The 12,421-nt window shown below is 40.0% G+C and overlaps 1 protein-coding gene and 1 pseudogene across 1 annotated transcript in view; one reads left to right on the top strand and one right to left on the bottom strand.

The window, feature by feature from the left end:
- The window catches only part of COQ2 (coenzyme Q2, polyprenyltransferase), a 71,556-nt gene that overhangs the window by 18,832 nt on the left and 40,303 nt on the right, over positions 1-12,421 (bottom strand). The window lies entirely within an intron of this gene.
- Positions 3,321-9,677, top strand: LOC111819326 (mitochondrial import receptor subunit TOM5 homolog; annotated as a pseudogene).

Raw genomic sequence — 12,421 nt, 5'->3', positions numbered from 1 at the left:
GGTGTATCTTTGGCTATGTGTATTTTCACCAAAAAAGAAAAAAAGGTTGAGAAGTTAGAGGGTTAATATGTTGTGGGGTTGTTAACCAATGTCAGAAAACAACATGTGTACTACCGTTTCATGAGAAACTATTTGTTCTGTAAGCCTTCACCTGAAGTACAATAAAATATAAAAAAAAAAAAAAAAACTAATGATCTTGATGTCAATTTTTGGTCCTTCCTCTCTAAGGAACTGGTGATGATGGTTAACCTCTGTGGCCAAGGGGATACTTCCATGATGGCCTGGATCCTTTTTGGTATTCTTGTTGCTCTCATCCTAGACTGGTTGAGAATGTCCACTTCCTGTTTCTGGACCTTTATTATAAATGAAAGTAGTTCTTACTTTTTGCTTCAGTCCTGGCTCAAAATATAATCTTCAACCACGGAATCTTTATCTTTTGCATATTTATTAATTCCTTTGCATTATTGCCTGTGAAGAGTCAATGTAACTAATGGTTAAAAGTAAGGACTCTGGACTCTGGGGCTGAATCTCAACATCACCACTTTCCTCCAACATGACACTGTACATGTTACTCAACTTCCCCCTTTCTCAGTTTCTTCACCTGTGGTGTGAGGCACTTGGCACACAGTTTAAGTACTAAATGTAGTTGTTAGTTGCCGTCAAGTCAGTTCCAACTCATGGTAACCTCATATACAATAGAATGAAATTTTGCCTCGTCCCATGCCATCTTTGCAATCATTGATATGCTTGAGTCCATTGTTGTGGCTACTATGTGTTTTCAATGCCTTCCAACCTACGAGGTCCATCTTCCAGCACTATATTGGACAATGTTATACTGTGATCCATAGTATTTTCATTTGCTAATTTTTGGAAGTAGATCACTAGGCTTTATTTCTAGCCTGTCTTAGTCTGGAAACTCTGCTAAAACCTGTCCACCCTGGTGACCCTGCTGGTATTTGAAATACTGGTTGCATAGCTTCCAGCATCACAGCAACACGCAAGCCACCATAGTACAACAAACTGATAGAGGATAGTGGAAAGTATTATGTAGATGCTGGCTGTTTTCATGATTTGTTTCTCCTAACAGATCTGTAGATTAGGGGACTTCGAATCTTCCCTACTTTATTTTATGCTAAGAACACAGCAACATGCAAGCCACCACAGTATGACAAACTGACAGACTTGAGTGGTGATCCTGTAATGTAAGTCAAGCAATATGGCAAGCTGCCCATCTATTATGTTCCTAGGAACACTGTGATCAATTAGCCACTGCCAGAGATCTTTATGAGGTCAAAGATGTGCCCTTTATTGAAGATGTGCCTCTCTTTGATGGTTAAATACTGCCATTTGGCCTCTGTTACTCTGGCATTCCCATCATCCCATTATAATCAATGAGTCCACCTCAACGGTGACATCCCATACAGTCATATCTGCCCTACAAAGCAGAGCAACCATACAGCTTTCCAAGGATGCACGTGTACCCTCACTAATGGCTCAGTGAAAGGAGTGTTTTCTGAGAATTTTCTTGGAAGGTAGTTGAGGGGGGGCAGTGTGCAGGTCACACATGATAAATCCAGTCCAACATTCCTATCTCCCTAAGCCTTTGGATTTCCTCCTTCACACTATGCCAGAAAAGCTTTCTAGTAAGTGCACCTTTATCAATGAATTTTGTCTGAGCTAACATTATATTGCAACACTCAAGCATCACAGCACTCACTCGTCTATGCCAGAAAATTTGGAAGACAGTTACCTGGCCAACCAGCTGGAAGAGATCCATATTTATGCCTATTCCAAAGAAAGGTGATCCAATTGAATGCAGAAATTATCGAACAATATCATTAATGTCACATACAAGTAAAATTTTGCTGAAGATCATTCAAAAGTGGCTGTAGCAGTGTGTCGACAAGGAACTGCCAGAAATTCAAGCCGGATTCAGAAGAGAACGTGGAACGAGAGATATCATTGCTGATGTCAGACAGATCCTGGCTGAAAGCAGAGAATACCAGAAAGATCAATTGACTATGCAAAGGCATTTGCCTGTGTAGATCATAACAAATTATGGATAACATTGCAAAGAATGGAAATTCCAGAACACTTAATTGTGCTCGTGAGAAACCTGTACATAGATCAAGAGGAAGTTGTTCGAATAGAACAAGGGGTACTGTGTGGTTTAAAGCTAGGAAAGGTGTGTGTCAGGGTTGTATCCTTTCACCATACTTATTCAATCTATATGCTGAGCAAATAATCCGAGAAGCTGGACTATATGAAGAAGAACGTGGGATCAAGATTGAAGGAATACTCCTTAATAATCTGCGTTACGCAGATGACAGAACTTTGCTTGCTGAAAGAGAAGAGGACTTGAAGCACTTACTGATGAAGATCAAAGACCACAGCCTTCAGTATGGATTACACCTCAGCATAAAGAAAACAACAATCCTCACAACTGGACCAATAAGCAACATCATGATAAATGGAGAAAAGATTGAAGTTGTCAAGGATTTCATTTTACTTCGATCCACAATCAACACCCATGGAAGCAGCAGTCAGGAAATCAAAAGACGCATTGCATTGAGCAAATCTGCTGCAAAAGACCGCTTTAAAGTGTTGAAGAGCAAAGATGTCACCTTGAAGACTAAGTTGTGCCTGACCCAAGCAGTGGTGTTTTCAATTGACTCATATGCATGTGAAAGCTGGACAATGAATAAGGAAGACCGAAGAAGAATCGATGTGTTTGAATTATGGTGTTGGTGAAGAATATTGAATATACCATGGACTGCCTAAAGAAGAAACAAATCTGTCTTGCAAGAAGTACAGCCAGAATGCTCCTTAGAAGCGAGGATGGCGAGACTTTGTCTTACATGCTTTGGACATGTTATCAGGAGGGATCAGTCCCTGGAGAAGGACATCATGCTTGGTAAAGCAGAGGGCTAGCGAAAAAGAGGAAGACACTCAAGGAGATGGATTGACACAGTGGCTGCAACAATGGGCTCAAACATAACAATGATTGTGAGTGTGGCATAGGACCAAGCAATGTTTTGTTCTGTTGTACACAGGGTTGCTATGAGTCAGAACCGACTTGACGGCACCTAACAACAACGTTACATTCCACTCTCCTTGGACTAACATCTTTAGAATCCAATTTTATACCTGTTCTCCAGGTTTCTGACACTATAGATTAGAAGAGTGTTGCAATTACTTTGATGTATAAACTTTTTCCTCCTGGGTCATAGTATGTAGATGTCCTGTTGGAACATGTTGAGATTTGACCCTAGTTATGTGTCTATGGCAACAGGGGGTGATTGATGTGGGTCTTGAGGAGAATGAGCAGTGTCTTTCAAGAGATCTGCCGCAGGTGTGCTTATCACAGGTATTTAAGCAAAGGTAGGCTAGTCTCCTACCAGAGGGCAAGCTACTTCCACAGGAAAGAGAAGCTCAGAAACTGTGAATTCAACAGTTGTTGTAATTTGACAACCCACACAATTAAATTTTATATGTAATTTTTAGCAATATCAGATCTTTGACTACAAAAAATAAGAGATTCTTTTAGGGCTGTTATGGAAGCTCTCTGGTTCTCCAACTGTGACTTGAGATATAAAGGATTTGAGCTTGTCATTTTCTTTCTGTAAATACACAAATGCACCAAGAAAAATCTATCCCACACCACATTCCTTCTAGTCATCATCACTATCATTAATAGTCAAGTGTAACAGCCACTTTGTCTCTGAAGGCACTTTGTCCAGTTGGAACTTCATTACAGTCATCCACAGGTAATAGCCTGATTGTGCTATCCCTGCATGCCATGGATTACAATCTTCCTATTTCCAACTGAAAAGAAGCAAACCAATCCAAATCCAATCTTTGTAGGTTTATCTTCTGGGGTCACTCCCAGTACCAATTCTGAATCAGTCAGGGTCCAAGCATACTTTGAACAGGGAAGGTTCAATATAAAGAATTACTTACTATTACAGATTGAATTGTGCACCCAAAAAGTTATGTTGAAATCCTAACCCTTGTTCCTGTAAATATGATTCTGTTTGGAAATAGGGTTTTGTGTTATGTTAATGAGGCTATTCTGGAGTTTGGTGGGTCCTAAACCTAATCTCTTTTGAGTGGTGTCTTAGAAAAGGAGCAGAATAGACACAAACACACATGGGGGAGATGCCATGTGATGACGGAGGCAGATGAATCTATAAGCAGCAAAGGAACACCAAGGATTGCCAGCAGTCACCAGAAGCTAGGAGAAAGGCCCACGGGGGAATCAACACGGCTAAGACCCTGATTTGGACTTTCAGACTCTAGAACTGTGAGAAAATAAATTGCTGTTGTTTAAAGCCACCTATTTGTGGTATTTTTTGTTACTGCACTAGGAAACTAAGACATTAACTAAAACAGGTGAGTAAGTGTAAGGGATAAAGCAAACTCTAAGAAATACACTAGGGCTGAGAAAAGTCCCTAGGGAAGAAACCAAAATGGAAAGTGGGCTCTCTCCCCAAGGGTGGGATTCAAATCCTGTTGGAAAAGATATGGTTGCAGCCCACTGGCTGGTGGAGAAGTTTGCTGGGATGTGCCAGAGCAGAGCTGGTCCAGAATCACAGGCAACCAGGGAATGGGGTTCAGGAAGGTAAGGGTGGCAAACATTCCAGGGTGTAGGCGGACCAAAGCTGATGGATGAGCGTGTGGGTGATATGGGCCATCAAGAACCCATTTTCCATCTGAGTGGCATGAGACCTACTGCCAGCAGGGCTATAGCAAGGTGGTCACTGGACCAGGCTGGGGCTGAGAGCTTGCCAAGGGAGTGTGTACAATGGGCACACAGCTGGAGAGGAGCACCACTGGATGTCCACTCCATATGCTGCTGGCAGCACATGTAGGAGCAATAAGAAGCAAATGGGAGCACACCTGAACCAGGAAGAGAAACCCCTTCCTCTTGCAGCTTCCCTCTAGTTGTTCCTTATTTCTGGAACATTCTTCTCCAGATACTCACACAGCTTCCTCTATTACATCATTTAAGCCTCTCTTAAACTATAACTCAGAATTCCTTATCTAAAATATACTCTATAAAACAGACTCCCTTCCCATAACACTTTTCCTTTACCCAGCCTTATTTTTCTTCATAACATGCTTATAACCATGTCAAATTATGTCATTTCAAATAATATATTTATTTATTTACCTACACATGTATTTACTTATTTATTTGTTATTGAAACATGAGCTCTAAAAAGGCAGAAACATGTTTTGTTCATTAAGGTATCCTCAGAATCTAGAACAACAGTGCATGGCATATATGTAAGTTTTATGGATTGAATTGTGTCCTTCCAAAAGCTATGTTGAATACCTAACCCCTGGTACCTGGAAGGAGCCCTGGTGGCACAGTGGTTAAGCATTTAGCTGCTAACCCAAAAGTCAGCAATTCTAATCCACCAGCCGCTCCTTGGACACCCTATAGGACAGTTCTACTCTGTCCTATAGGGTTGCTATGAGTTGGAATTGACCCGATGGGAATGGGTTTGGTGTTTTTTTAGTATCTGGAAATATGACCTTATTTGTAAGTAGGGTCTTTGCAGATGTAGTTAAATTGACATAAGGTCATACAAGAGTAGAGTGGGCCCTAATCCAACATGAATGGTGTCCTTATAAAAAGAGGAGACAAAACACACAGAAACAAATTGGAAAGAATGCCATGTGACCACGGAGGCTGAGATTGGCATTATGCTGCTACAAACCAAGGAGTACGTGGGGTTACCAGAAGCTGGAAGAGACAAGGAAGTATCTTCCCCTAGAACCTATGGAGGAAATGCAGGCCTGCTGACATCTAATTTCAGACATCTAGCCTCTAGAACTGTGAGAAAATAAATTTGTTGTTTTAAGCCACCCATTTTGTGGTAATTTGTTATGGCAACTCCAGGAACTAATACTGTAGGTATTCAATAAATATGGATTAAATGAATGACTGTAGGTGTCGGAAAAGGGGTGGCTCTTCTGAAACGTTCAGTCCACATGTAGACAGATCTACAGCAATGAAATTTTATCTTCTAACTTCATTAGCATGAGAACGACTCAATGGCATTTTGATTATTTTTACCCCAAATTGATTAAAATGACTTCCATTCACATATATGCACATTTTTTATTGTATATTTTAGTTTCATGTGGTTGCTAAAAACAACAGAAATTTATAGGTTACAGTTTTGGAGACCAGAAGTCTGAAATGAATCTGTCAAGGATAAAATCAAGGTTCAGCAGGACCACCACCCTTCCTCTAGAGGCTGTAGGGGAGAATTTGTTTCTTTGCCTTTTGCAGCATCTAGAGCCCTGGTGGTGAAGTGGGTAAGAGCTCGGCTGCTAACCAAAAGGTTGGCAGTTTGAATCCACCAGGCGCTCCTTGGAAACCCTATGGGGCAGTTCTACTCTGTCCTATAGGGTGGCTATGAGTCAGAATCGAATCGACAGCAACAGGTTTGGTTTAGAGATGCATTCCTTGGCTCAGGGCCCCTTCCTCCATCTTCAAAGCCAGTGGTGTAATATCTTCTTTATGTGACTCTGCTTTGCTCTGCTTCTATCACATGACCACTTCTCTTCTATCTGTAATCTCCCTCTGCCTCCTTCTTACAAATACACTTGTGATTGCAATTTGGGCCCACCCAGATAATCCAGGATAATCTCCCTATATCAAGATCCTTAACTTGATCATGTATGCAAAGTCTTTGTCATATAAGTAGCAAACATATGTTCCAGGGATTAGGATACAGACATCTTGGAGGGTCATTATTCAGCCTACCATATGGTGGTTTAATTTATATACAGTAAAATTCACCCTTTTTGGGTTATAATTCTATGAATTTTGACAATAGTATATAATTGTGTAAAACCACCACAATCAAGATATAAAACAGTTAAATTACCCCCCAAAATTTCCTCGTGCCCTTTTTGTAATCAACCCCTCCCCCAAATTCCTACCCCTGGCAACCACTGATCTGTTTTCTGACTCCCTGGTTTTGCATTTTCCAGAATGTCATGTAAGTGGGATCATACAGTATCTAGCCTTTGGAGTCTGGCTTCTTTTACCTAACATGATGCTTTTGGGATTCATGCATGTTGTTGCATGTATCAGTGGTTTGCTGCTTTTCATTGCTGAGTAGTATGCTATCATATAGATGCACCACAGTTTATTTCACCAGTTGAAGGACATTTGGGTTGTTTCCACTTTGGGACGATTATGAATCAAGCGACTATAAGCATTAATACACAGGTTTTTGTGCAAATATAAGTGTTCATTTCTTTTGGAAAAATACCTAGGAGTGGGATTGGTGGGTCACAGGGTAAGTGCATAGATGACTGTTTTCCAAAGTGGCAATACCATTTTGCATTTCTACCAGCAATGTATGAGAGTTCCCAGTTGCTCCACATTCTTGCTAGCACTTGTTATTGTAACTTCCATTCACGTTTGATTTTGGAGGATCGTCTAGCTACACACATGTAAAAACAAAAACACACACATGCCTAACTACCTAAAAACTAAATGATGAAATTATTCATTCTTAACAATCTTGACAGTTTTCAATTAATAATTCATTTGTGTCAAAAACTTTCTTACTTGTAACATGTTTTCAAGTGTATTTGTTTAAAATATTCACGGAGTGTTTATTTTTAGTATTAAAATACTGATCAGAGACATAAAGTTACTCTGGATTCTAAAGTAGTAAAATTGTTTTCTCTCTCTTGCAGGAAATAATGTAAACCCAAAGCAATTTGCGTTTACGAGGCCTTCTGGCAACCAGACCTGAACTTTGATCCCAGCAATTCCCTCAAAGAGACAGTGTCAGAGTTTATATTGTCTAAGTATGAAGGAAGTAAGAATCATGATAATTTTAGCTTTTATTACAATGCTCCATGCTGCCTCAGGAAAAAACTGAATAATAACTTTAATTTTAAAAAGAAGATTTGTAAGTGGAGTGCAGAACTCAAATTTTAGTAAAAAGACCAGACTTAATGTGTCTGACTCAGACTGGAGGGACTCAGGAAGACACGGCCCCTGGACTCTGTTAGTCCGGAACTGAAACCCTTCCCGAAGCCGCCTCTTCAGACATAGATTAGAATGGACTACAAGACATAAAATGATACTCCTGAAGAGAGTGCTTCTTAGGTCAAGTAGGTACATGAGACTAAATGGGCAGCTCCTGTTCGGAGGCAAGATGAGAAGGCAAAAAGGGACAGGAGCTGGTTGAATGGAAGCGGGAAATCCGGGGTGGAAAGGAGGAGTTGTGCAGTCACATTATAGGGAGAGCAACTAGGGTCATATAACAATGTGTGTATAAATTTTTGTATGAAAAACTAACTTGAACTGTAAACTTTCATTTAAAGCACAATAAAAAGAAAAAAAAGATTTGTGAAGAGTTTAAAATTGGTGAGCAAACAAATTGAAATCTAGTTAACATTTGCATAATCACTTTCGATTTCTTTACATTGAACTTATACTTTATTAATGGGTACAGCAGCCCCTTTAAAATTCATCCATAAGCTCTCCATTTTTGTTCCACTTTCTTCCAGCCCCACTAAATTGAAATCATTTAAGAAACTCAGGCTTAGGAACTGATGTTAAAATTGTTTTCAGTAATCTACAAACTGAAGAGGAAATTAAGAATACAATTCCATTTACAGTAGCATCTAAAAAGATAAAATACCTAGGAATAAATTTAACCAGGAAAGTCAAAGACTTGTACACTGAAAACTATAAAACATTGCTGAAAGAAATTAAAGAAGGCTTAAATAAATGGAAGGACATTGCATGCTTATGGATTGGAAAATTTAATATTGTTAAGATATCAATACTACTCAAAGCAGTCTATAGAGTCAATGCAATCCTTATCAAAATTCCAATAGTTTTTTGTTGTTGTTTTTGCAGAAATGGAATAACCAATCCTCAAATTTATACAGAATTGCAACGGACTCCGAAAAGCCAAAGCAATCTTGAAAAAGAAGAACAACATAGGAGGACTCACATTTCCCAATTTCAAAATGTGATATAAAGCTACAGTAATCAAAGTAGCCTAGTACTGGTATAATGACAAACATATATATCAATGGGATAGAATTGAGAGTCTAGAAATGAATTCATACATCTATGGTCAATTGATTTTTGACAAGGGTGCTAAGTCTATCCCATGGGGAAAGAACAGTCTCGTCAATAAATGGTGCTGGGACAACTGGATATCCACATGCAAAAGAATGAAGCTAAATGGACGGAATGGGAGAAAATATTTGGGAAACATATGCCTGATAAGGGTTTAAGATCTGGAATATATAAAGAACCCCTACAAGTCAATAACAAGGAAAACAACCCAATCAAAAAGTGGGCAAAGGATTTGAATAGACATTTCACCAAAGAAGATATACAAACAGCCAGTGAGCACATGAAAAGATGCTCAACGTCATTGGTCATTATAGAAATGCAAATCAAAACCACAATGAGACTGAGAAGAGCAGAATACGGTGGCTGGAAGCCAGTGATGCACAGCCTGGATATTCCAGATTGAGGGCCTTACACCGAAGCTGGACCTGGAGGAAATGAAATGGAAGATGCCTGGAAATGTGACCTCCTCCATACGTAACTTGTTCATTTATGTGGCCCTGTTGCAAGTCACTCTTATATCTTAAAGAAACTGTACAGCATATGAAGATTTGGTATCACTTGTGAATGCATGATATGAACTTGGTTCTAATTTCTGATTCCATATGCAAATGAGTAGGCCCAGAAAGATATAAGAGACTCTTGGATTGAATGGGCATAAAAATTCTACTTGTTAAAAACAAATTTTCTCTGATTGTTCTATTTTATTGAACTACCTATATGTGATTAAACTGACAGCAGCAACTAGAAAGGTCAGATGAGAAGCTGCGGATTAGAGAGACTGTATTAATGACAGTGAAATAATTTGGAAAAGGATATTAAGAAAGGTGACACAACTTGAAGAATGTAACCAACGTCACTGAATTGTGCATTAGAAATTGTTGAAGTTGTGTATGTTTTGTTTTGCATATTTTCACCAAAAAAAACAAAAACAAGTTTGTTCTAGTGACCAACCTTCATACCTAAAATATAAAATGATTTGGGAAGTATGAAGAGTTCTTGAGTCACTGTGCACCCTTATGCCTGTGATATTCAGCCTCCATGAATGTTGGTATAATCATAAATAGCATCAAACTCCATTTTCTAGCTTGTATTAATTATAAGGAAATTATACCTGACATTGTACTGTCTTTGCTATCATTTCTGTTTACCCTTTTACTTCTGTCCAGCATGTATTTGTGAAGAGTTCCTTATAATTAATTACGTTTTGTGGAATCAGCACACAATCACAATGATCTTTAAGCACAACACCGTTATATTTTTAATAAATGTATAAATTAAGAAAAACAAAAACACCACAATGAGATAACACTTCACTTCCACTAAGATGGCTAAAATCAGAAAAATGGAAAACAAGTATTGGGAGGATGTGGAGAAACTGGAACCCTCATTCATTGCTGGTGGAATTATAAAATGGTGCAGTCACTGTGGAAAACAGTTTGATGACTCCTCAAAAAGCTAAACATAGAACTACCATATGACCCAGCAATTCCACTCTATAAAAATGGCATGGTGGCAGCATCATCATCTGACCTCTTCGTCTACTTAACAAGGAGGGGAGGATCAAGATCATTAGCCCATGGCTGATTCCTATGAAGAGGATGTCAGATATACATCCTCTCTCCAAACTTTTCACCAATTCTGACACCAGCAGTCCCTCCCACAACACTCTCTACTCCTCTGCTAGATTTGATAATTTGTTGCAATGGCACGCAGAACTCACAGACAATACTCACGATTATGGGATTTATTAGGGAGGTAACAGGTTATAATTCAGGACCAGGAAAGACTCAGGACACAGTTCTTCCATCAGGACAGCTTCTCAGCCATGCCCACAGGCAGGCCTCTCCCTGGCCCTTGGCCCCTTGGCCCTGTGGGCCTCTTGAGCTGGCCTGGCCTCTGCCCTGCTTGGGCAAGTGTTACAGAGCTATTTAGCTCGATTGATGGGTGCCCGGAGGCGCCTCACTCCGCCAGTAAGCTTCAGCCCAGGGGCGCTCAACTCTCTGGCTTCGTGGGCTGGCAGGCCTATCTCCGCTTACGGGTGCTCGGGAGCACCCCACTCTGCTAGCAAGCCTTCTTCCCGGGGGTGCTCAGCTTTCTCACTCCATGGACTGGCAAGCCCACCATGCCGTCTCCTGCCGGTCTCCTGGTTCTGTTGCTGCCGGTTCTTTGTCGCACTTGTCGTCGCTTCTCACGTCTTGTGCTGTTTCTAGTGTTACAGCTGTCTCCTGGATCTGGGGGGTTCTCGGCACGGGGACCCTGGGTTCGGGGGACACGCTCTGCTCCCAGCTTTCTTTCTTGGTGGTAGTGAGTTCCCCCTCCCTGCTCTAGGATTGACTCTCTTTTAAGCCTAGAGGATGGCAAAACTAATCAATCCCCTCATTAGGGTTCCATACACCTTATTTGCATGGTGCGGGAGTCACAAAGATTATAGCTAGAAGGGCCATATTAAGTAATTCATTAAACCACACACTTCTAGCTATATACCTAAAAGACTCAAAAGCAGGGACTCTAACAGATACTTGTACACCAATGTTTATTGCAGCATTATCCACAATAGCCAAAAGGTGGAAACAGCCCAAGTGTCCATCAACAGATGAATGGATAAACAAAATGTGGTATATACATGCAATAGAATATTACTTAGTTATAAAGAGAAATGAAGTTGTGATGTAGGCTATGATGTGGATGAACCTTGAAAACATCATGCTGAGTGAAATAAATCAGACACAAAAGAACAAATATTGTATGGTCCCACATAAATGAAATATCTAGATTTAGCAAACGTATAGCAGCCAAAGTTTATTAGAGGTTACCAAGGGACGGTAGGAGGGTAAAAGGAGAAGCTATTGCTCAAGGGGCACTGAGTTTCTGTTAAGGGTGACAAAAAATATTGAAAATGGAGAGCGGTAAAAAATGTTAAAATGGCAAATGTTTTGTAAATATATATACTACAATAAAAGAATTGTTTTCCTAAAATAGAATCTTAGAAATCAGCTCTCTCTTAAGTAAATAATTCCTCGTAGATGGTGTCATGGATTGAATTATGTCCCCCAAAAAATGTGTCTATCAGTTTGGCTGGGCCATGATTCCTGGTATTGTGTGATTTTCCTATATGTTGTAAATCCTGCCTCTATGATGTTAATGAGGGAGGATGGGTGGCAGTTGTGTTTAGTAAGGCAGGACTGGATCTACAAGATTGGAGTGTATCCTGAGGCAATCTCTTGAGATATAAAAGACAGAAGTGAGCAGTGAGACAGGGGGACCTCATACCATCAAGAAAGCAGTGCT

Source organism: Trichechus manatus, unplaced genomic scaffold, assembly GCF_000243295.1.
Source record: "Trichechus manatus latirostris isolate Lorelei unplaced genomic scaffold, TriManLat1.0 scaffold00374, whole genome shotgun sequence".
Taxonomy (NCBI): Eukaryota; Metazoa; Chordata; class Mammalia; order Sirenia; family Trichechidae; genus Trichechus; species Trichechus manatus.
The sequence above is the reverse complement of the archived record's forward strand: the minus strand, read 5'-3'. Positions and strand labels throughout refer to the sequence as shown.